The following is a 20,756-nucleotide window of genomic DNA, read 5'->3' as shown; positions in this document are numbered from 1 at the left end:
ATTCAACATTCCTGAGCTTTGAACAAATAGAGAGAGCTATAGCAAGCGTGAATTGGTTAGGCAACTGGCAAAAACGCATCATAGAAACGAAATAATGAAGTGCATTTTGGAATAACCCCTGCCTTGAGTACATGGAAATGATAGAATTATAACTAGATAAATGTCTCTAACAGGGATGGAGCTGGTGGAAGAGCCTCTGAGCAAAAGGGACATTGCCAGCAGTAGCGTACAGATCGATGGTGGCACTTGTGAGGAAGCCATTAGAGGAAATGTCGTGTTTAATGGTGTGTGCATGAACAACTTTGGCCATTTTCCTTTCGCCATGGTTGGAAATATTGTCGAACACATGGTAGTCGTGATGGTGATGGGATTAGTTTTAGTTTGTTGTAAGCGAAAGCAAATGCGGAGAAGGTCATTGTAGACTTGTGACATGGAAGGAGGAAAAGGGGAAAGCCAGTGCTGAATGGTGACTGAATAAGGTCTTAAGAATAAGAAACTGTGAACTTGAGGTGCAACTTGAAGACGCATCAACAAACAAACAAAACCACCTTATTAATGCTTCTATTGCATAGATGCGTATTACATGCTGTGAAAATGAAAGAAAGGAATTGGATAAGGGTCCTATTCAAAGAAAACAATTAGCGGCTAATCACATTTTAGTCCATATAAAATGTTGTGTCACTAATTCACTATATGTTAATCTTATTATTTTAATATACTTAAATCATAACGCAAAAGACAAATTTTATAATCTTCCATAAGGACTAAAGTAATAACATGGAAAGATAAACTTTGTAACTATTTCAAATCAATAGATTAGGTAATGACAACAATTTTAAGGATAGTGACACTTACATTTCAGTAGTATCTTTTTAAGGAGTATAAAAAAAGGATGGTACAAAAATAATTACAATAGAAGTGAAGTTAATTCCCTGTTTTATAGGCACCAATGCAATTAGAACAATAATTTAGGCTTTAAAAAACATATTGGAAATGTATATCTAATAGCTTCAAAGTTCCACCAGATAATTTAAGCTTTAATTACAATTAATAACTTCAAACCTAAAGGTCAAGAACTGAAAGAAGAAAGCGACTTCAAATGAAATTAGACAAAAAACTATAAAAAGCTTGTAAAATTTATTCATATTCAGTCTTTCCAAGTCCCATTTAAAATAAAAACACAAAAATACTGCAAAAAAAAATGGGCATAATGATTATTCCAATTTCCAAATGCAATTATTAGATAATGTAACCCTATTAAAAGTACTCTTTAAAATTTTTAATTTTGAGTCATTATCGTGCTTAGGTAATATTAGTAACAGTTTTGTCTAGTGATTCCACTTCCTCTTTATCACAAACTCTGCTGGCATAAATATAAGCATATGGAGGCCTTGTTCACAAAATTTGGTGTGTCTCATACTCCCTTCCTATATTATTTATTCCCCAACTTGGATGTACTTGTTCTTAAGATTTAATATGAGACATTAGGGAAGAATAAAATAAAAGGAGAAATCTTCAATTATAATATATATAAGATATGGCTCATAATTATGTTAAATTACCAATGTACATGTAGTGAGAAAACAAATAAATCAGTGCAATATTATAGCAACAAGGAGTTGTTGCTTCTTGCAGTGTGAGTCACAAATTAAAAAGGTTCTAACTTATTTCACGTGGATTGTTAAAGTGTTAAAAGTCAAGAAAAATATAGATAGGAATAAAATTAGAGGAGCTTAATCCAGGTAATATGAGGGTTTACTTTTTATTTTTCAAATTCTAACCAGAAATTTATATTCAAACACATGAATACGCATAACAAATTGACAACAAACAGTTGATAAGTAATGCAAATAATAATATAATGCTTTCTATTTGCCATAAAGCAGGAACAATGGAATATATGTACGATTTGTTGTTTGTCAAAATGCAAATTTGAATTGATTGCTTGATTTTCTATTACTGTGAAAAATTAAATTTAACCAACAAACAAAACTCCATCATCCTGGAATCTGTTGTCTCTCATGAATGTTGTCAAATGCTTCAAAGAATGTTAAATTTCAGCATAATAAGGATGTGATATATCACCTACAACAAATGAATTTTTCTTTTGTCCTGCAACAATCCAGCTACACCCAGGCATCTTTTAGATTTCTTTCTGTATCATAGTTCTCCTCAAAGATCTTGCTTCATTCCAATGTCTTGATGCAGCATACATATTATAAAGCAATACATATGGGGAAGAATTGTCATGTTCTAACTTAATAAGGTTCTTAGCTGCTCGCTCTCCCCTTATGTCATTACCATGAATTCCGCAAGCTCCCAATAAATTGGCCCAAATCATAGCATTCGGTTCGACATTTAGTTTTTCGATGAACTCTTCAGCTTCTTTGAGATTACCCCAGCGACCAAGAACATCCACAATGCAAGCATAGTGATCAGCCCTGGGTTCAATGCCATAATAGTTCACCATGAGATAAAAAATTTGACGGCCCTCGAAAACCCACCCTGCATGGCTTCAAGCAGTGAGAACTCTGAGAAATGTGACATCATCTGGTGTTACACATGAGTGAGCCATCTCACTGAAGACCTTTAGAGCGCTTTCTGCATGACCCTTTTTTGCAAATCCAACTATCATTGAGTTCCAAGAAATCACATTCTTTTTAGTACCCATTTCTTCAAAAACTTGCACAGCACTTTTTACATCCCCACATTTAGCATATATGTCTATGAGTGCACTGCTGGTTAACTCATCCAAGTCAAAACTAGTGTGGAATATTAGAGAATGTATCTCTTTCCTATCTTGCAATACCGATAAGAGAGCACAAGCTCGAAGAATTGAAACAAATGTTGCTTGGTCAGGGAAAATACTGTTGTCCCTTATTTCTCGATATGAAATTATGGCCTTGTAATAGCAATCGTTTTGAGTATACCCAAAAATTAAAGCAGTCCACATAACAATGCTTTTAAGGTTCGAAAACTCTGAGAAATGGAAGTTGGCATCTACAATCCTATGTGAGTCCATTTACATGCCCAACAAAGAGGTACCTAAGAACTCACTACCACATAAAAGACCCCTCTTAACTATAGCACAGTGGATCTAGAACCCTAGAATTACCTCAGAACCCTTACATGCATCTATGAGGCTTGCAAATTTAATTTCAGATGGCTTGAGCCCCAATGCCTGCATCTCACTAAGAAGAATAATAGCTTCTTTTATATTTTTTAGAGCATATCCACCTGAACATTGAGAATAGTCACAAAAACCACCTGGTCAGGAGAGCATCCAACTATCCGCATTTTGTCAAAAACCTGGAGGGCATCCTGCGGTAGCTCGGCTCGAACATAACCAGAAATCAAAGCCGTCCAAGAAATAGTGTCTAAGTGGACTGCAGCGTCAAATATGGCACTAGCATGGTGGAGAAAGCTGCATTTGGCATAGAGATCGATAAGAGCACCCTGGCAGAACGGATTGGACTCAAAACCTGCCTTGATCACGTAGGAGTGAAGCACCGTGCTGAATTCAACATTCCTGAGCTTTGAACAAACAGAGAGAGCTACAGCGAGCGTGAATTGGTTAGGCAACTGGCCGAAACGCATCATAGAAACGAAACAACGAAGTGCATTTTGGAATAACCCCTGCCTTGAGTACATGAAAATGATAGAATTATAAGCGGATAAATGTCTTTGATGGGGATGGACCTGGTGGAAGAGCCATTCAGCGAAAGGGTCATTGCCGGCAGCAGCGTACAGATCGATGGTGGCACTTGTGAGGAAGCCATCAGAGAAAATGTCGTGTTTGATGGCGTGTGCATGAACAACTTTGGCCATTTCTCTGTCGCCATGGTTGGAAATATTGTCGAACACATGATAGTCGTGATGGTGATGGGGATTAGTTTTAGTTTGTTGTAAATGGAAGCAAATGCGGAGAAGGTCGTCGTAGACTTGTGAGATGGAAAGAGGAAAAAAGAAACGCCAGTGTTGAATGGTGAGTGAATAAGATCTTAAGAATAAGAAACCTTGGACTTGAGGTGCAACTGCAAGACGCATCGACAAACAAACAAAACCACCTTGTTAATGCTTCTATTGCATAGATGCGTATTGTGTGCTGTGAAAATGAAAGCTCAAGTGTTTTAAGTTTATCTAATGCACCATAAAATTTAGCGCATTGGATTAGATTAATAATCGATCTAATGGTCTAGATTTAATTTATTTATAATTTATTAAAAATTACAATAAAAGATACAAATTTTTTATATTTTAAAATGACCCCCATATAAAACTTAAGAACTAAACCTAGCTGCTTGTTGCCTTCTTCCTCTTCGCGATGGCCCTCCACTTCTTCCCCTACCCTCTTTCTCGCCAGATACCTTCATGTTTCAATTCAATTTCTCGATTTCATCCAAATTCCTTTGAATTCGTTTCAGACGCGGTGCCTCACCACAACAACAACCACCTCTCATCCCTCAAATCCTTCTTCATCCCTTCCTCATCCACCAGAATTGTCCATGATGTCTGGAAAGACATAATCCTAACCCCCTCTCAAAGAGACCCACCTCACCATAATCACCACCCGTTCGAAGAAATGACCCTTAAGGCTCTCCTATCAAAAAACGCTACCGTCATTGGTGACGACGTCATCGCTATTGTTTCTCTTTATAATCATCATCATGTTCCTCATCGGTTTCTGCATGTGCCCGCAGTTGAAAGCTCATCCTCCTCCGCAACTGCTAAGTCCAGGGAACGCAAACAAGTACTTATCCCTTTTTTCAATATTTTTTTAATAAAGTTTCATTTTTTTATATATTTTTATTTGATGTTTGAAAAATGGAGATTCTTATGTGGTAAGTGAGGTTCACTATTCCTGGGAATCTCACTATTGGGGGCTATAATTGTTAAGTTGAAAGGAACAGGAACTAAGTTAAAGTTGAGATTTTTTAATCTTATCTCTATAACTTTAAATTACTTGTTGCATGGCTTCTTGAGTTCATCATTCCAGTATCTGATGAATCCATATTTTATGGTATTTATTTGCTCTATTTGGGTGGATTTCATCAACTTTTCTTGCATTTATCCATTGAAATAGCATAGTTTCATGATTTCTTCCTAAATTGTGCTTGAAAGTGAAACATTCTTTTTAGACCTTTTAATTGCTAAATTCTATTCCTTTTAATCCGATTTGGTGCCTTGATGCGTTTGTTAAGTGATTTCAGGTTTTCAAGGCAAGTATGGGTTGAAGTAGTGAGGAAAGAGCATTCAAAAGAGGAGAAATCATAAAGAAAATGGAGTTTGGAAGCTGCAGCACGAATGCGTACGCACAGCGATAAGTGCGTACGCACAATTGCAACCTCGTGCAACCATGTGTACGCGTAACTTTTGGTGCGTGCGCACACCGTGCGTACGCACGGTAAGTCGTGCGTACACACGAGTGCATGCACGTGAGGTCATTAATTGCAATTTGCTGGGGGCAAATTCTGGGCCTCCAAAGCCCAATCCAACTCATTTATGAAGCTATTTCAAGCCAAATTGAAGAAGGGTGAAGAATCTACATTATTACATATAATTTGCTGAGTTAAATCACATTTCCTTCCATATTTATTGATGAGGATTCGGGCCCAAAGGGAATATTGGTCTTGGTTAAGTCTCCAGAGAATCTTCATTAAGAAAGCTTTATTCATAGCATGGAGTGATTTAAAGCCCATGCCTCCCATACTTCTTGGTTTACATAGCAGTTCCCAGCTAATATGGTGCATTTTTCGTTGCTCTCCTACCTCCCTCCAAATAAATTTACATTGCAATTTTTCAATTTCATTGCATATGCTAGTGGAAATCATGGAATACATGGCTAGAGAAGGATGAATCCCTTCTCCATTATGTCATCAGACTGGTTGAAGAAATGCTGCAAGACATGAAAGTTTATGAAGCAAAGTTAAATGAAGACTCTTGGAACATCCTGTTTCTTAGACAATACCTTGATGAAGACACCATTAGAAAAATTCAAGCTATCCTCCCCCCAACAGACAGCCTCGGACAAGACAGGAAGAAATGAAAGTTCACTCAACATGGAAACTTTTCAGTGGCTAGTGCTTACAAGGCTCTGAAAAATGATGCAGGGATTAAAGATTGGATTTGGAACAGTGTGTGGAAATGGCAAGGCCCCGAAAAGATTAAATGCTTCACTTGGATGGCTACCCACCAAAAATTACTCACGGCACAAAGGAGAGCGCGTTTCCTTGGTTTGGACTCTAGCTGCCATCGATGTAAAGGGGTGCCTGAAACTATACAACATGTTTTACGAGATTGTCCAACGGCATCCAGATTATGGGTAAGAATCATACATCACACTCATATCAACTTTTTCTTTAGAGCTCCCTTTGATACTTGGCTTCGTTGGAACCTCACAACGAATGCTGGAATCGCCACCAGCCAAGAAACTTGGAAAACTCAATTCCTTGTTTCATGTTGGTGGCTTTGAAAATGGAGGAATAAAGAACTCTTCTCACCACCCTACCAAAGACCCCACAATGAACATGTTATAGTTCTGAACCATGCTTATACTATTAAGATAGCTTTAAAAAAATCTGGCCTAACCCCTCAAGGAAGAAGGCACAAAGAGGTCCATGTAGCGTGGAGTTACCCACTTGAAAATTGGATAAAACCTAATACGGACGATGCAGCATCAACAAATTCGAATGCAGGAGGATGCGGGAGTGTTATTAGGGATGAGCAAGGAAGATGGGTGGCTGGTTTTATGGCCAATCTAGGATGCTGTTCAGCGTTTCGGACAAAAATGTGGAGGTATCTATCATAAATTAAAATTTGTTTGGGATCTAGGCTTAAGAAGGATTATAGTGGAGTCAGATTCAACAGTAGTCACTATACTTAACAAGAAGGAGGGGTTGCACTCCCATCCTAAACCTCTTGTGAGAAGCATTGCGAACTTGATGCAAAAGAATTGGGAACTAAGAATAGAAAATATATACAGAGAGGGCAAAGATGTGTGGATTGACTGGCCAAAGAAAGTTTAAAATCACCATCAGGATGTCAATTTATTGATAGTCCTCCTTATAATCTTAGGTTAATCCTAAATGATGATTGTAGAGGGGCAACCTTACCTCGACTTGTTTCTATTTTGTAGTTTTCTTTTGAGTTTAGGCCCCGGCATTTTACCAAAAAAAATTGAAGAAGGATGAAAGGGGGGAGCATTTAGGTTTAGGTTTTTACATGTTTTAGCTTAGTTTTTCTAGAGAGAGAAGCTCCCCCTTTTCTCTAGAATTTAGGGTTTCTTAGTTTAATTTCTCTTTAATTTCAGCCTTTAATTCTTATTTTAGTTTAGTTTCATTTACATTTTCATGTTTTCTTGTCTTTCATCTTAGTTTACTTTGTTAATTTCTCTTTCACGCTACTTTAGTTTCATGAACACTCTTGTTACTTTTAATTTCATTTAATGCAATTTTGATGTTTTATATTTTTTTAATGCTTATTTGAGTTGTTATTATCATTTTGTTGCAATTGATAGTTATAGATTTTATTTTTATTACAATTTATGATATTTTTCCTTTTATACATGCTAAGTGTTTGATAAAATGTCTCTTATAGTTTTTGTATAGTTTTTCACATTTTTGGCGTGGAATTGGGTAATTAGGTGAACTTGAATTATGAATATCCATTCTACATTGTGTTATGATTGTTAGTTGATTTGGTTTCCACTAATGCTAGTCTTTCACTAAGTTAATTAGTGAGTTGATTAGGACTTGTGGATTGAGATCAATTATGCCCTTTTGGCTAATTCTCGATGTTAGGATTGACTAATTGGGATTAATTCTACACAATTACCATGTTTGTGGTCTATGATTAGGATAGAATCTTAAATTCCCAATCCTTGCCAAGAGTTTCTTTTTGTCACTTAAATTCCATTTTTATTGCTTTACTTGCTTTGAGTTTTAATTCCCTTGCATGCTTTATTTACTTTCTTGTCCTTTTAATTTTCTCGTCAATTGCCATCAAAACCCCTTGTTTTCTCATAGTCAATAACTACGCACTTAATTGCAATTTCTAGGGAGAACGACCCGAGATTTAAAACTCCCGATTATTTTGATTTGAATTGTGGCAAAACTTTAATTTAAACTTTGATTGATGGTCAATTGTTGGGTTTGGACTATACTTGCAACGCCAATTTTATTTTGAGAAAAATTTCTAACCCACTTTAGGCCATCATCAAGTTTTTGGTACTGTTGTCGGGGATTTACAATGGTGTTACATTGTTGGCTATTGTTAATATGTGAATAGTTTGTTTTTGATTGGTTGCTTGTTTTTGCTAGTTTTAAGAGTTTATTTTACTTGTTCTTATTATCTTTTATTTTCAATTCATTTTCCTCTTATGAATTCTCACCCATTGGACTATAAATTTGGTTGTTATTATGTTATAGGAATTGAGAGTTTCGCATGTTTGTCACCTAAATGGAATGAAGAGAATTCACAAGAAGATTGGGTGCACAAGTTTTGGAATCTAAAAGCCATGGTGAAAATTTAAAGAAGAATTGAAACACAAGCCTCCTTGATGAGAGCTTCTCAATAAGTCCAACTTAAGGACTCTAAATAGAAATGTTTAGTGGGAGACATCCCACCATGGTAAAACTTTCCAACTTTCCTCTTTTATTATATTCTTGTAAATATGTCTCTTGATTGTTAGCTTTCCTTAATAAATTTTTGTTTTAAAATACACAATGTGAATAGTTAATAATTTTGTTTTAAATTGCCTTTTTGGCATGGTATTTAAAATTTTAAAAGTTTTTGAATGGTTGAAATAGTTTTGGTTGATTTTTGTTTGTGCATATTAAAAGTGTTTTGAATAGTCCAATAATTTTGATTTGAAAAATAAAATTTTGGGTAATTTTAAAAGTTAATGTGAATAGTTGTATATTTTTATTAATTTCTTGTTTATATGCATATTAGAATGTTGGATTAAATTCTATTTGAAAAAAAAATTACTCTGTGTGGTGCGTACACATACTCTCATACACGCCCTCTACTCACAGCATGTGCATATGTACAATTGCCAATTTGCTCGTCTGTGCGTACGCATGAACCACGGTGCGTATGCACAAGTCACATTTCATCCATCCGTACGTACGCATAATTTCTGGTGTGTGCGTATGGTTACAAAAACTCAAAATTCCCTTTTAGTGCGAGTCCTATCTCTTCGCATAACGGTGAACGCAGATCGGATCGGATTGAATACATCTCGATTCGATCCTCATTAAAATTATCTGATCTAATATTCGTAATTTTTAAACTTGGATCTGATTCGATCCGATCCGCACATTTGCATATCGAATTCGAATATATCCGCAAAATATATAAATATTTTTAAAAGTATATTTTTATTTAAAAAATATCAATAAAATACTATCTTTCTATTATTTTAAGCATGTATATTCTTAAAATATTATTAAATATATTTTTAAAGAAGAATTAAAATAAAATTATGCAACATATATGATAATTATTAAGAAATAAAATATAAAAAAATTTACTTATTTATTTATTTATTTTTGTGGATTCGTTGATATGCGGATCAAATATGCGGTACAATTCTATCCAATAACCTTGTACTTTGGATTGATATCCACAATTTTTAGATCAAATTCCATCATCACTCAACCTCCACCACTACAACCACCGGCGACCACCAAGTGCCGCCACCCGCACCCCGTTTCCTTCCTTCTTTCTCTCCCTCTCATCCCTTCTCACACCCCTCTGCCGTCACAACCGCCGCGGAATCACCGTAGCCGCCGGCGTCCCCTCCACCCACCACCACCTTTCACCACATCCCTTCCCCTTCCACCACATTTCCCTCACATCCTTTCCATTTCCCTTATTCTGTTCGAGGGAAGAACAGGGGCAACCCCTGTTTCTCAACGCTGCGCTACCGAGCACCAACGCCGCTTCTGTTTCTGAGCACCACCGCTGCACCACTGATTGACCCGCCGCCTCTGGGCCGGCATTGCTTCGCCCCACTTTCCTTCCCTGTCCAGTTCCATTTCTGTTTCTGCTTCTCCCAGGTTCGACCCCTGTTTCCATTTTGTTCTGGTTTCTTTAGTTAATTTCCTTTGATTTGTTAAGTTAGGATTGATTAATTAGTTTAATTTTTGTTAAATTAGATTAGTTAGAGATGCATGTTTAGTTATTAGGGTGTTAGAGAATCTGGACTGGATAGTTGATTTAGGTCTGTTAATTGTGATTGCTGCTGGTGTTTGGGAATGGAAAATTTTCTTTGTTTGAAACTGAATTCTTGATGTTGCATAGTGTTTATGTTGCTTTGTTCTTGCTGAGGTCTGTTATTTGATATGAGCAATTTCTGCACTGTGTTGCAGCGATGACAATTTTGTTGTTGCTTTATTCTTGCTTTAATGTATGAATTTAAGTTGTTATTGCTGCTCTATACTTGCTATTGATGCTGAATTCCTTATTTGCTAATCTGGATCGTCCCCTGCCGCTGTGTTCTTATTAATTGCCGCTCTGTTCTTATTAAATGCCGCTGTGTTCTTATTAATTGCCGCTGTTTGGGATGAGTATGTTCTAGATTTTAATCCTTCTTTTGATATACGGATAAGTTCAGAAAGACCCCTTACAGAGAAAGATATATGGAAGTTAGATACATGGGATCGGACTGAGACGCTGAATGAAAAGTATGAGTTTTCGCTTTACTTAAGCTTTCTTTTGGCATTAATTGTTGTATTTCATGTTTGCTTTATAGTGCCTCTTGATTCTGTAGGTTCCAGAGATGTTGGGTAGAAGAATCTCGGAGGTCGAAACCTTGGCTTTTAAGAGCATAGAATGCAAGCCTTGGTGGGAGGTATGACCGATTTGTGTTGAACATGATAGAGTGTAGAAGATAGACAATGGTTTTTGGTGTTACTTTATGATCACTTGCATAAGTTGAGAGTTGAGACCATCAATAATGGCTCATAATGAGAGGGCAGATATTGAAGTAAAATGGTGCTTGGCACTGAGAAGTTAATCTTGGCCGACAAACTTAGACTCCTCTATCTTCTTCTGTGTAGTAAAATTAGTTCGTGATGATGAAACCACTTATTGTACAATATATAACTGAATGTTCTTTGCTTCTTTTTTTTTCCCCGATTTTGTTTATTTTTGTTCATGTATCTCATTTGTGTTTATGTGTTCATATATCTTTGTGCTTCGGTTTTCTTGTGCTTTACAGGTTTTGGTGGGGAGGATTTTGGAAGGTAATGTTCTATTTCTTCTGTGGATATAATCATTTCATTTGGTCGCTTTCAATATTTACATGTGTTAAACTTTGCTGTATGTCAAAATGCATTGTCAATTTTAATATCTTTGTTAATCTGTTTACAATATGTAGATTGGAAATGATCTCCCAGTTTTTGGGCCCACTAATATTGAATCAGCTGCTAGAGGTCAGTTACTGTTTTACTGAAATCACTGGTTAACCACCTCCAGTACAAGTTATAGTGCTCTAACAAATTCTTCATTATTATTTTGTTCTAACTGTTGACTAGATCAAATCAAAATCAGATTCCTAATTCCTTTCTTGAATCTTTTATGTAAATAGAATTAATTATAAATCTTTTCCTTTTTAGGTTTAGCTTAATTTTAGGGATTTTATGATTAGAAATCTTTTCTTTATTTTAGGCTAGTATTTTTCCTTTCTTTCCTATTTTCTAGTTATTTCTATTTTTGTAATTTCTCTATAAAGAGGCTGATTCCCTGTACATTTTATAACACAATACATTCAAACACTTCAATTTGGTATCAGAGCAGGATCTCTGCACTGTGCCTCTGATTTATAGCTATGGCTGATAGTTCCTCAGTCATTAATCCTGAACAGAAGGAGAACACCACTCCTACTCCATCAGATTTAAAATCTGAGCAACGGGTACTAGTTAGTGGTGACTCCCATTCAGTTCAGATCACCACATTTCGACTCAATGGGTCAAATTACCTTAGGTGGTCTCAATCAGTTCAGATGTATATCCGTGGAAGAGGGAAGATTGGATATCTCACTGGTGAGCGAAGCCAGCCTAACATCACTGACCCACAATATCATGTGTGGGATACCGAAAATTCCATGGTGATGACATGGCTGGTGAACTCAATGGAGGAGGATATCAGCAGTAACTACATGTACTATACCACAGCCAAAGAATTGTGGGATAGTGTCAAGGAGATGTACTCTGATCTTGGGAATAAATCCCAGATTTATGAACTTACTCTAAAAGCTAGAGAAATTCAACAAGGGAGTGACAATGTCACCAAATATTTCCACACATTGAAGCGGGTGTGGCAGGATCTTGACCACTTCAATAACTACAAGTGGAATTCAGCCGCTGATGCCAAACACCACCAACAAACAGTGGAAGAAGGGAGGATATTCCAGTTTCTTGCAGGCCTCAACGTGGAGCTAGATGAAGTTCGTGGCAGAATTATTGGAAGAGCAATCTTACCCTCAATTGGAGAAGTATTTGCTGAAGTTAGAAGAGAGGAAACTCGTAGAGCTGTGATGATGGGAAAATGCAAGACTGAACAGACCTCTTTGGAGTCTAATGCACTTTTAGTGGCACCTGCTGCACTTAAAAGTTCATCAAATCAGAAGCACCCCTCCAATCTTTGGTGTGACCACTGCAATAAACCTCGTCACACCCGAGAAACCTGCTGGAAGATTCATGGAAAACCAGCACATCTTAAAGGCAGCAAACCTGGTCCCAAAATACGCTCTACCCCAACTGCTCATGAGGCTGAAAAATCATCATTGAGTAAGGAACAGGTTGAGCAGCTCATAAGGCTGTTAAATTCCAGTTCTGTGTCTAGTACTCCTAGTGGTTCTTTGGCTCAAACAGGTAATTTTAGTATTCCTATGTCCCTTAACTGCACCTCAAACTTGAATGCACCATGGATTGTCGATTCAGGTGCATCTGACCATATGACCAGCCTCTCTCCTTTATTTAAAACTTATTCTCCTTGCTTTGAAAATGAAAAAATTAGAGTTGCTGATGGTAGTTTTTCATCTATTGCTGGAAAAGGTACAATTAAACTGTCCAAAAACATTGACCTAAGAAATGTCCTACATGTACCAAAGCTTTCTTGTAATCTTCTCTCTATTGTAATCTTCTCTCTATTGTAATAGAGAGAAGATTACCAAATCCACCGCTTGAGCCAGGATTACCAGCCATCTCAATCAAAAACGGAAACTTCTCCTGGGATTCCAAGGTCCATGGTCTTGTCATTCTATGCTTGCATATTTCATCATTCTGCATAGTTGACTTGCACAAAGGACATCTGTTCATCATTACGTTTTTGCTGTGTGCAATTTTTATCTTCTATGGCCAGAATTGAAATGAATTGTATGATATTATTGTACTCGTATTATATATCTTCCCGGTAGCTCTAAATCTTTTGTTTTCTTTATTCAGGCAGAAAGGCCTACATTGGCAAACATAAACTTGGATATACCTGTTGGTAGCCTAGTTGCAGTTGTTGGAAGTACAGGAGAAGGGAAAACATCACTAGTATCTGCAATGCTTGGAGAACTTCCTGCAGTTGTAGGTTCAACTGTTGTTATGAGAGGGACAGTTGCTTATGTACCCCAAGTCTCTTGGATTTTTAATGCAACTGTAAGTTAATAGTATTCATAATCACGTATAGTGATGAACATGCTTAATAATTCTTAATTTTTTTAACAGAACATATATATCTATTGCTATTGGTATGCTCAGCTGATAATTGACTCATACAACTGTTTCTTCAGATGCATTACAAATGACCACTTCCACAAGCACTATAACTTTTCTCATTGCTGCTACTATAACCTTTTAATTTGGAATTATGGTTTGCATATGAATTAGGTTAAAAAAGAATTATGGACAGATAATATATTTTTCAAGTTTATTTCAAGCTATCTTTTGTGTAAGTTGTTGGGAGGAGACATTGGAGAGCTTATCCAAGAGATCTTGCTATCTTTATGATAATTTCGTGTAATCTTAAAATCCAGCGACAGCAAGATGATTTGGACAGGGCTCTCACTTTTCTGATGCACGTGGAATAGTTTGTGTTCCAATTCAAAAAATATAAAATTAATGAAGTCTGAAAAAATTTAAAGTCGCGAAAACTTTCTTACTAGTTATGAATCTATTTTATGGTTTTGGTAAGGGTAACAAGGTTCAAGGCTGTTAGCATGCCATTATGATATGATATGTGGCTTATAAAAGTTATTTCTGCAGGTGCGGGATAATGTTTTATTTGGTTCTGCCTTTGACCCAATAAGATATGAAAGGGCAATAGATGTGACTGAACTACGACATGACCTTGAGTTACTGCCTGTGAGTATATGCACTACTTATTGCATTTAAGTGGAATATAATGTGTCAAATTCTTTGTTAAAAGTTGGTGGCATTTGCTTGTCCTTTCTCTAACATGCCTATCAATGACTAGGGTGGTGATCTTACCAAAATTGGAGAAAGAGGTGTGAACATCAGTGGTGGTCAAAAGCAAAGAGTATCCATGGCTAGAGCTGTTTACTCCAAATCCGAGTGTACATTTTTGATGATACCCTTAGTGCTCTAGATGCGCATGTCGCTAAACAGGTTATGCTGAGTGATTCTACTTTACATACCCGCTGTTATTAACAGGAATGTTTTCTATACACAAGATGTGGTACATATTAACATATACATGTTTGTACTTTGAAAAGTAACACATTATGAATGATGCATGTGATTGACATGCTTCAGTATTGCCTTTTAACTTAGTCCACTGATTCTCTAAATCCTTCTTAAAATTCCTCCAATTGTAACTAAAGGTATGCTAGGCACGTGCCTCCAACAATAAAGAAAACGGAGAGAGAAAAAGACAACAATGCTGCTAAGGTAGAAAAAAACATTGCCTCATGGAAGAGGCACACCTAAACTATCCAAGTCGCAAAAGCCTTGCAATGCCTAATCTTAGTACCTTTGATCATACTTTCTAATAGCGAAATAGTTGCTGACCATGTTCTGATAGTTGTTGGGTACTGTATGCAATTGGTCCCCCGTTTATTGCTGACTGTAAACTGGGTTCCATTTATTATCTTAACGTTGTGTAGTATTTTCCACTGCATGTCATTTCAGGTTTTTGATAAATGCATCAAGGGAGAATTGAGAGGGAAGACCCGAGTTCTTGTTACAAATCAACTGCATTTCCTTTCACAGATGGATAGAATCACTTTGATCCATGAAGGTACTGTGAAAGAGGAGGGAACATTTGAGGAGCTCTCTAACCAGGGGCCATTGTTCCAAAAGCTTATGGAAAATGCTGGAAAGATGGAGGAGTATGAAGAAGAAAAGGTAGATACTGAAACTGCTGATCTGAAGTCCTCTTCAAAACAGGTGGCCAATGGAGAACTTGATGATACTGCAAAGAGTGGTAGTAAGGCAAAAGAAGGAAAATCTGTCCCTATTAAACTGGAAGAACGGGAAACAGGCGTTGTCAGTATGAAAGTTTTAGCAAGGTAACATGATTCATGCAAATAGTTTTGTATTGATTGCAATTTAGTGGTTTGTAATCATTTACTAACAACTGGGTGTCTCCTTTTGATACCCCGTCAAATTATTAGATGTGCTTATGCACATGCACAAACATTTACATTGTGAATATGCTTCTTTCTCCCCACTGCCATGCGCTGCTTATGCATAATCCTGATGGAAATCTATTGAAAAGTGTATTATTTTGCAAATTTTATGTAGTGATCCTGTTTTCTTGGTCTTTTTTCCCCATTTGGTCCTCCTTTTTATCATACTATCTTGAATCTTATTGTTGTCCTTTCAGATACAAGACTGCATTAGGAGTTCTTTGGGTGGTTGTAATACTCTTTGGATGCTATTTCTTAACAGAGGTGTTACGAATTTCAAGTAGCACATGGTTGAGCCATTGGACTGATCAGAGTGCTTCAGTGGGCTATGATCCTGGATTTTATAATCTGATATATGCAGCTCTATCATTTGCTCAGGTATAGCTCTCTTGTAACAAGACTGAAGAATATGGTGTAATTATTCCTTTTGCATAAGTTCTCATTCATTTTCTGTCACATCTGTACCAGTGCAGTGTCTGCTTTTTGTCCCATGAGAATCCATATTACTCTAAATGCCTGCATTCCTACTGAATTACATCTGTGGAATATGATAATTTGGTATTTTTCTCATTATTTTCCCTTTCAGGTTATGGTGACTTTAACAAATTCTTATTGGTTGATCATTGGTTGATCATATCAAGTCTATATGCAGCCAGAAGGTTGCATGAAGCCATGCTTCACTCCATATTACGAGCTCCTATGGTTTTTTTTTTTCATACAAATCCACTTGGAAGAGTAATCAACAGGTTTGCAAAGGATTTAGGTGACATTGATCGTAATGTTGCCCCATTTTGTCAATATGTTTCTGGGTCAAGTGTCTCAGCTCCTTTCAACATTCGTCCTGATAGGGATTGTCAGCACAATGTCCTTGTGGGCAATAATGCCGTTGTTGGTACTGTTTTATGGAGCATATCTCTACTATTAGGTATTAACATTGTTTTCTTGCTTGCACTGGCTTCTATTTACTTTCTGAAACCCTAAACGGTATCCGGCATTAGATAGTAGAGCGTATGGATTTGAAGTCTGTCTAAATATACTTTGCTTATATGCTAGTTTTCTGGTGATGTAAAGCTATCTTATGTATTGTAGAAATTGAAATACAAACAAGTCTGTAGATCATACAGTTCTATCAACATATGGAAAATGTTCCTAGTGATCTGATTAGCAAAGCTATCCATTTAGGAAAAGCTCAAGTTGACATATAGTTTTTAGTATCCATCATCAATAACCATGAAGCAATTTGGTCTAATTACCTTTTATATCATAACCCAGCCTTTGTACCTTTTGCAATTATTATTATTATTATTATTATTGCTATTGCTTTGCCATGGATGATTGTTACTAAACCAGCATTTGTACCTTATGCAATTTTGCTATGGATGATTGGTTTAATGCACTCAAAATCTGACCCTTATGCGAGTTGAAATAATTTCTAGATTAGGACTGTTAACCACGAAAATATTTTTAGTAGTGTATTTATCACTAATTCTTTGATTTTTTCTGGTTTTCTCACAAATTTCAGTAGTAGAATTCATTATTCTGTTTGTGAAATTGAATTTTGAGCAACTCATGTAAGCATATCATTTTATTCATTTATATAAAGCACCACCCGTGAAGTAAAGCGCTTAGATTCAATTAGTAGATATCCTGTTTATGCACAATTTGGAGAAGCACTTAATGGTCTATCAACAATTCGTGCTTACAAGGCTTATGACCACATGGCTGATATCAATGGAAAGTCGATGGACAACAACATACGATTCACTCTGGTGAACATGAGTGGAAATCGATGGCTTGCAATTCGATTAGAAACTCTGGGAGGTCTCATGATATGGTTTACTGCAACCTTTGCGGTAATGCAGAATGGGAGGGCCGAGAACCAGCAGGAATTTGCATCCACCATGGGTTTACTACTTAGTTATGCTTTGAACATTACCAGTTTGCTTACTGGTGTGCTCAGGCTTGCAAGTTTGGCTGAGAATAGTCTAAATGCTGTTGAGCGTGTTGGCACTTATATATATTTGCCTTCAGAGGCACCATCCATCATTGAGGATAGTTGCCCCCCTCCAGGCTGGCCCTCATCTGGATCAATCAGATTTGAGGATGTTGTACTTCGATACAGGCCTGAACTTCCTCCTGTCCTTCATGGTGCTTGAATTTCACAATTTTTCCAAGCGATAAGGTTGGCATTGTAGGAAGGATAGGAGCTAGAAAATCTAGCATGCTTAATGGTTAATGTTTTATTTCGAATTGTGGAATTGGAAAGAGGAAGAATATTAATTGATGATTGTGATATTGCAAAGTTTGGGCTGGCTGATTTGCGTAAAGTTCTTGGCATTATACCACAGTCCCCTGTTTTGTTTTCAGGTATTTAAGATATAATATTTTCCATCGTATTTTCATATTGGCAACTTAGGCTATATGGATTCTGTTCTTTTGTTTCCAAGTTACCAACTGACCTGAAGGAAGAATATGTTGAGCAATAATGTTGTAGAATGGACTTATTTCTTTTTATTGTTATTATTATTTTTTTACTTATGGTAAAATGGACTGTAGATCTTGAATTTTTTAAAGCTAAGAGATCTGTTTTGGCCATTAGTGGAAAGAATCTTTTGGGCAGGAAGGGAATTCTAACTCCTTTTAGAGCCACATATTAAAGGTTATTGATCATTTGATTTTTATAAAATACAGTAAGGGGGAGAAAAAAACTAATGAGAAAATAAGGATAAATATGTTAACATGATGGTTAAGAAATTCGTTGATCTACTTGAGTGAAGATTGGAATACTTGTGATGTCAAAACTGGAAAGCAATAATAAGTGATGTTTTACTCTGCTAGATATATGATTGTATTGTTGATTTTTATAATTTTTACTCTGTAAATTGTGAAGCATATTAATCCTTGAATTAATGTAATTGTATTTATATTAAGCTTAATTTAATTTTTTATAGGAACTGTAAGGTTTAATCTTGACCCTTTTAATGAACACAATGATGCTGACCTCTGGGAGGCTCTGGAGAGGGCACATTTGAAGGATGTGATACGGAGGAATTCTTTGGGGCTGGATGCTGAGGTAAATTATGATATCTTGATTACACTCTGGCTTTTTTTGTACAGAACCATTTTTATTGCTGAGTATTTTTACAATGGTCAATAAGTGATGTTTTATTGAAAGCAATATAATATTTATGAAAATGTACTTTGGTTAGGTCTCTGAGGCAGGCGAGAACTTCAGCGTTGGGCAGAGGCAACTCTTGAGTCTCTCTCGGGCATTATTGCGTAGATCAAAGATATTAGTACTTGACGAAGCCACTGCAGCAGTAGATGTTAGAACCGATGCCCTCATACAGAAAACAATTTGAGAGGAATTTAAATCGTGCACCATGATCATCATTGCTCATCGTCTTAACACCATCATAGACTGTGATCGGATTCTTTTGCTTGATGGTGGTAAGGTAAGCACTGTATTTAAATGGTACTGCTGGTTAAATCTTATAATATGGTTATCCTTTGGCACTAATTTAAGTAATACTAATGCTAATTATACAACATAAAATAATACTGATGCTAGCTTCTTATGTTTAAAGGTTCTTGAGTATGATACCCCTGAAGAACTGCTATCAAATGAAGGCAGTTCGTTCTCTAAGATGGTGCAAAGTACAGGAGCCGCAAATGCCCAATATCTACGCAGCTTAGCATTCGGGAGTAAGTCAGATAGGGAAGAGAGTAAGCATAATGATGGCCAGAAAAAACGGCTTGCTTCTTCTCGCTGGGCTGCTGCAGCTCAATTTGCCCTTGCCGTCGTCAGTCTCACCTCATCACAGAATGACCTGAAAAGATTGGAAGTGGAAGAAGAGAATAGCATACTCAAGAAAACAAGGGATGCTGTGATAACTTTGCAGGGGGTTCTGGAAAGGAAGCATGATAGATTGATAGAGAAATCGAGGAATCTTTAGACCGATACCAAATATCCTCAGACAGTTGGTGGTCATCACTCTACAAGATGATTGAAAGTATGTATAACTTTGTGCGATCTTTTACATAGCCTTCCCTTGCAATGAAACTTTTGAAAGGTTAAATTCTGAGACCACTTCATTTTTTGTCCATGAATGCATTATCCTCCCTCTCCTTTTTCTTTCCTTTTTTTCTCCTATATATGTTGTCTCAAATATTTCTAAGTTAGAGGTAACCCTGGAAGATATGGTATCAGAGCTAAATGAGCTTAAATTTCTAAGATTAAAGAATCTCAGGATTGTCAATGTGGTTGGAGATGAAGTGTAAGCTTCTCACTGTGTAGATGATGTAATTGCATGTCTTTTTCGTTTTTGTAGGTCTTGCAATGATGAGCAGACTGGCCAGGAGCAGGCTTCCTCAATCAGACTTTGATTTTGATGATAGATCAATTAACTTTGATCAAGTTGATATGTAGCCAAAGCTGCACTGTTATATATTACCTCTGCTTCAAAATAATTGTTCATTTGGACAAGCAATTATTGTGAATTGCAGGGAATATAACATGTGCCACAGTCCCACCAACTGACTCACATACCCAAGGTTGTGCTAACTCTATTTTTGGCAATGTAGCTCCATCACTCAGCCATGAGACATGAATTCGAAAATGCAACAAGTTTCATTTTGATCTTAATCCAGCAATTAACCCAATTTCCCTTATCATTTGTAATGTAATTTTTATGGCCCAAAATATATTAGGGAGAAAAAAAAATCTTTTAGGTCTTGAATACTTGTGTTTGGATTTTGGGAAAAATTCTCTAAAACGAAGTGAGAAAATAAAATGTTAATAATTCTTAAATTAAGGTAATAAGATTTACATACGATGAAAATTATAAATTCAGTAGTGATTAAATGTTTGTTTATATATTTTACTAATTTTTTTATTTTCGAAAAATTTCCTTTTTTGATCATGTTATGCCACAAACTTACACTAGTACTGTTATATTCAACTATTCCAAGCATCGTTCAAAATCACAAATCCTCGTCAATCAAGCAATTATACTCAAATGTCTTACATGGCATGGAAGACGAAAAAGAGTCTCTTGCTTTTAGACCCAGTATGTGAAAATTACCTTTATATTTCCATTTTTAGAAGAACCAT

The 20,756-nt window shown here is 36.4% G+C and overlaps 2 pseudogenes; one reads left to right on the top strand and one right to left on the bottom strand.

Moving 5' to 3' along the window:
- Positions 1 to 3,828, bottom strand: part of LOC130949401 (pentatricopeptide repeat-containing protein At3g09040, mitochondrial-like) — a 100,986-nt pseudogene extending 97,158 nt beyond the window's left edge.
- A 9,323-nt stretch (positions 3,829 to 13,151) lies between these two features.
- On the top strand, positions 13,152 to 20,460 carry LOC130948438 (ABC transporter C family member 2-like; annotated as a pseudogene).
- The last annotated feature ends 296 nt before the right edge of the window (positions 20,461 to 20,756 follow it).

Source organism: Arachis stenosperma, chromosome 9 (genome assembly GCF_014773155.1).
Source record: "Arachis stenosperma cultivar V10309 chromosome 9, arast.V10309.gnm1.PFL2, whole genome shotgun sequence".
NCBI classification, from domain to species: domain Eukaryota; kingdom Viridiplantae; phylum Streptophyta; class Magnoliopsida; order Fabales; family Fabaceae; genus Arachis; species Arachis stenosperma.
Note: the sequence above shows the minus strand (reverse complement) of the source record. Positions and strands in the feature narration are given on the sequence as shown.